Source organism: Urocitellus parryii, chromosome 7 (assembly GCF_045843805.1).
Source record: "Urocitellus parryii isolate mUroPar1 chromosome 7, mUroPar1.hap1, whole genome shotgun sequence".
In the NCBI taxonomy this organism is placed as follows: Eukaryota; Metazoa; Chordata; class Mammalia; order Rodentia; family Sciuridae; genus Urocitellus; species Urocitellus parryii.
The window spans coordinates 113,447,394-113,453,393 of record NC_135537.1 but is presented as its reverse complement, the minus strand read 5'-3'; positions in this window follow the sequence as shown (position 1 = coordinate 113,453,393).

The window sequence follows — 6,000 nt, the reverse complement described above, 5'->3', positions numbered from 1 at the left end:
AAAGGTTCCAAAGCCGAAAGGCAATAGTAAATGTTACTCATAGGACCTACCTCTCTGATATGCCTCAAGCTTGCTAACAGCATTTCTATGCCACAGACATGATACTCTCCTTTGTCCCCCATTTATTTTATAGGGAGTCCTTCCCTAATAGCCAAGAGAATGAGACAAAGCACTCTGATATCTCTCCTGCTTAGAAAAGGCTCAAGAGCCTGGAGAGATGCCACAAAAAACAGCATGAGTGTAACAAACAGCAATGGCCAAGGAAATTCAATCCCAATTGATAATCTGCCAACTGGGAACTACTCGATAATTGAAGAACAAGCATCTATTTAAATAGCCAGTGTCCAGTTAAGTATAAACCGTGTGGTTATTAGGATCAGAGAAGAAACCCCATCCTAAATCACCACTGGCCTGTTAGAAGTTCCAATGACTATAAAATTATTCCTCCCTCTAAGGTGAATGTTCAAATCTTAAACAGACTCAGTGAGGCACAGAAGAGATCCACCAGGGTAGTGGTGTTTCAGGTCACAGCAGGCTTGGCAATGTCAAGTGGGATGGGGGGGGCATGCAGGGATTACCTTGAGAATTGACTATAACTACAAATAAATTTTCTGTGGCCTAAAACCCATCTTCCACTGGTAAGTACAATAAAAAATCATCAGGACTAAATGAGATCCTAGCACTCAGAGCAATCATGGTTCTAAAATATGGCCCTAATCTTAGACCTGAACCTGAACCCCCAGAGGTAGCATCCGGGAGCGTATGCTGTTAATAAGTTCCCTGAGGTTATTTTGAAGTTCAAGAAACAATAAGTTCATCTCTTTCCCTCCAATTACAGATGGGGAACTAATAAATCATTCAGGAGAGAGTGCATGTTCAGGCCTTCACATTAGAACTTTGTGACCTGAGAATGAATGACCCAAAGGCACTTGTTTCAGCAGCCACATATAGCCAGCCAGAGTAAGGGCAGCCAACTCCCAGCCCACAGGCATCTCCCTCTCCAGAGCTTGGTGTGTGGCCTTTGAAACAAGTGGGAAGGGAAGGAGAGAAAAACAGAAACCTATCATTACATTCTACACTGAGATTAGATTACAAGTAATGTGGTGAAGAGCCTTTAATAGACTAGAAATACTCTCACAGAGATGCCTGTCAATTCTGTGCAGAAGAACTAGCTAGTAAAACTTTAAACAAACAATTATTTAAACAATAAGTTATTTTACTTCTCTGCAAGGCTGCTGAAGTCAGAACAGAAGAAGAGTTTTCTTAGGAGAGCTGGTCTCCAAATCTGAGGTCAAGACCAAGATGTAATTCAAAGTAACTACCCCTCCAGGCATTATCTCAGGTACCACCAGTCTATGGACAACAGATAACTAATGCTGTGTGCTCCTCACTGGCCCCCATACCTAGCCAACTCCCCCTTTTCTCCCAAGAGGTACTGTGACTATTACTAATAATGCTGGCATTAAGCAGATGTATTATCAATTAAAGGAGTTTGTATTTTTCATTTTAATAAATAAAAACAACAGAGACATTTTTCAACTAATGAAATAATTCTGAGAAAATATCACACCAAAGGATAATCTTATAGAACTAACAGAGAAGAAAAAGAAAAAATTGAGCCAGGCATGAATCTGAAGGCTGAGGTAGGATAGGAGAATTGCCAAGTTGGAGGCCAGCCTGGGCCACATAATGAGAACCTATTTCAAAATTTAAAGTATAAACTAAAAGGGCTGAGCATGTATATCAGTGGTAGAGCACCCCTGGGTTCAATATCCAGTCAAAGAAGTGGGAAGAAAAAGGATGAGAAGGAGAATGAAACAGAAAAATATTAACTAAGAGGTTCAAGATCCATATTCCTGCTCCAGTTTCAATGCTATGAAACTAAGCTGGTTGTATGACCCTGCTAGATCTGTTTCCCCATTAGAAAGATAGGGAATCGGAGAGGGAAGTAGTGAAAATGATCAAGTCCTTTTGAAATTGAATTAATTTATAGTTCTGTGGATAGCTCTTTAAATTTAAATTGAAATTAAGTCTACCTGATTATAATATCAACAAATTTTTTTTTTTAAAAGCAGAGCCTATCAGTGATTGCTTAGGTCTGTTTTGTTGTTTGCTTTCAAAGGTACTCAAGAATGGCAATGAATTCAGAGTGGAAATCATGACAGCCACTTGAGTCTCATTTAACTCTAGCAATGACACTCACCAATGTCCATTTATCCCTAGATTCTACTTTCCCACTTTTACCACTACACTCTGAGTCACACCATCCTTTCAGGCCCCAGTGTGTACCTACATCCACTTACAGCTCTATAAATAGCAACAGCCAGGCCCTACACAGTGACCAGCCACCTGTGGAATTAGCATCAAATGAACTGATCAGGTTTCTTTACTATCTCTCCTCCTCTTCGCCCTGGGCCAAAAATCCAGATGCTGCTGTGTGTCACAATTCCCTTGATGGGTGGAGAAAAGACCTGATGCCAACACAGGATGGCCACTTCACCACAGCATTTCAACTGACTTAAAACAGAAAAGGTCGAAATTTTAATACCAAATCTCCAATATTTATTTTGTAAGTTTTGAGCCCTACGAAATTTATAACAAAAGTTCTATTTCCAAGAAATTAAACACAAAATATTCTGTTATTTTACAATCAATTTAACTTAATAAAGTCAAAAACAAAATCTAAAAATATTACCTAAATTTTACATGATTAAATATCAATTGGAACTGAAAAGGAAAAGAACTCTAAAGATGACAGGCAGCTTATGACTAGTACACATAGAGAAAATGTATTTCCATTATTTATTATTTCCTTTAATTATGAGACTTCTTGCCTAGGTTAGGAAACCTAAAATGGCAGGGGCTTGTTTGTTTTGTAAAGCTCAGAAACAAGTGTTCTCTGTCCTTCCTAATGTAGGGGCACTTAATGCGAAAAGATAGCCTTTCCAATTCATTTGAAAAACATGGATTTATTGAGCACAGACTGTATGTAGGACCCACAGCTAGAACTTAAAGGATCAACATGTAAAAAACAATGTTTCTAAAATTGTTATACACACACACACACACACACACTGAACTATAGCAACTATATGCAGTACCTTATTTTATATATGAATAAATATAGTTTAAATTAAATGTAAAAATGACAGTCATTTTTCAAAGTTCAGCCTATCACTATTTCATAGTCCACAGCCATGCCTCACTCCAAATGCACTTACAATAAAGTCTGTTAGGGTAAGTACTAGCCTATTTAAGGGGAAGTTCAGAAGGCAGTTAGCAAATGCTCCTTACTGCTAGTGGTAGCATGCACCCTCTGGCCCCTTGCTGCCTCATAAGCCCCTCTGCCTACCCCCAAGAAACCACTAGAAAACTAGTTGACTTCTTCTCAGTGTTAGTTTTATAAGAACATAAAACATACCTTTCTTTTCTCTTACCATTCTTTAAGATCAGAATCAATAACTTCTCAGGAATATCATGTACTCTAAATCTAAAATTATGCCCCTTACACGTGAGACCAGTAACTCCCCAATCTGACTGCATACTACAAATAACTGAGAGCTTTAAAAATAGAAAAATACATTGAAGGTCCCATCACACAGCAATCCTCGTTTACCTGGTCTTGAGAGTATGTGTGTGTGCGTGTGTGTGTGTGTGTGTGTGTGTGTGTGTGTGTGTTTTAAAGTCCCTGGATGATTCTAATGCACACGGCTAGCGCTTCATTAAGTGTGGTCTCTGGACCAGGAACACCAGTGGCATCTGGGAACTTCTTAGAAATTCAGAGTCGAGGGTGTAGCTCATCAGTAAAGGACCTGGGTTTGATCCCCAGAACCACAAAAGGGAGGTGGTGAGAAGAAACGATAAGAACAAGAAAGAAGGAGGGAGAGATAATTAGGGGAGGGGACAGGGTCTAAGTTGTCCAAACTGGCCTCAAATTTGAAATTCTCTTGGCCTCTGCCTCCTAAGTAGCTGGAATTACAGTGTGGGCTACGGCACCTGGCCACTATCTGTATTTCAGCAAGGCTTCCAAGTGATTCTGAGGCACATTTACATCCAAGAACCACTACACTAGAAAACCTAAAAAATATTTAAGAATTACCATACTGTTGATTCATTTTTAAGGCATTTAATCTTACCTTTACAATTAGATAATAAAGTCCTCAAAGGAAGAAAATGAACCTTCTAAATATCCCTATAGCCAGTACTGTGACTTACACAGGTAGGTGCTTTGTTAATATTTAATGGCTTATCATTCAGCCAGCCTCCATGTGAAATCATAAGCCACACTTTCCATAGAGAAAAGGGAGGACTCTATGCCAATATAAACTGGCATGAGTGGTCTGTCCCCAGAAACTTTATTAAACGCCAATTCCTTCTAAACCTACAGGAGTCAGCTGTTCCCATACTATCCAAAAATTCTCTTCCTTTAATCAAGAGTTATAAGAAGAAATTTGTAAAAAATTATCCTGAAGAAGAAATTTTTCTTCAAAGTCTGTTTTTAAAAGAAAGAAAGAAAAATTATTGGGAAATGATTTTATATTAAAATCAATAATAATCAATCATCTATTGAATAAAAAACACTTCATTGGACTTCATTAAAGATTCAACTATTTCTTAGAAATCAAAGCTCAGACCAGATGCAATGGTGCATGCCGTTGAAATAGGAGGATTCCAAGTTCAAAGCCAGCCTCAGCAACTTAGTGAGACCCTATCTCAAAAAATAAAAGAGCTGGGGACCTGGCTCAGTGGTTAAGCACCCCTGGGTTCAATACTTGGAACCTTAAAAACATCAAAGCTCAAAGGCCTTGGAGTAAAATAGTAGCACCTATAGGGAATTATTCTAAAACCTAGCTTTCTGAGAATCATCTACATAAAGGGAAGCATTCACAGGAATTGCTCAAAAAATGTTAGCTGCTTCCAGCAGAATATGGGTGCAAGACCTTCAATTAAAGCAAAGTGTGTTCTCAGAACTACAAAGTGTACAAATGACTATTAGAAAGTTGTTTAAGTAACAGAGCTTGAAATAAATACAACCATTCCATTAATACAACCAGAAAACTTTAGTAGTCTAGAAATCCTAAGTGACAGATAAGAAAATGGCATGGGGCAGGCATAATAGGATAGATTTCCTCCGTTTATGATAGCCTCTGCTGATTTATTGTGACCACGATTTCTGGGATTACCTGAGTCTGCCCAAGAATTAAGGAAAGTCATGTAATTCTAAAGTTCCCTTTAGATACAATGCCTTTATTATTTTCTAAACATATTAAGTTGTTTTGACCATAGAAGGGCAAGTACAGGCACCAAGCGGGAAAAGTGGTTATGATGCTTACTTCAAAAACCACTTTTGAGTTCAAAGCTAGCCTTATCAAAAGCAAGGCACCAAGCAAATCAGTGAGACCCTGTCTTTAAAATTCAAATTTAAAAAATACAAAATAGGACTGGGGATATGACACAATGGTCGAATGGCCCTGAGTTCAACCCCTGGTAACCCTACTCCCACCCCTACCCCCAAAGAAAAACCACTTTGAGTTTATTTTTGCTCTCAATAAAAGAAGCTTCATCTCGAGTAGGAATCAGGACCCACTCTTGAGTAAACTGTTTTCCACAGTCAGGGATTAATGATTAGCAAACTGGCTGTGTTCCTCCCCAGGTCAAAGAATGGTGATGCTGAAAGTGACTGTACATACTACACATGGTTAAGAATCACGCTGTCAAACACATACAGGTAACAGGGATCCTGCAAACTTAAGAATCTCGATGGGAAGGGCAAGAGACACAGAGATAAGCACATACCATGGTATTTCTTGTTATCTCATAGATCCCAGATCCACCTAAGGAAACAAAAATGACTCCTCACTATTAACTCCTAGGTTTACTAAACAAACAAGCACATTAGATCCATTGCCAGGGATACCAGCACATATAGAAATCACTTTGGGAGACAGGGGAGATACTGGAATTGCACTCAGGGGCACTGAACCGCTGAGCCACATCCTC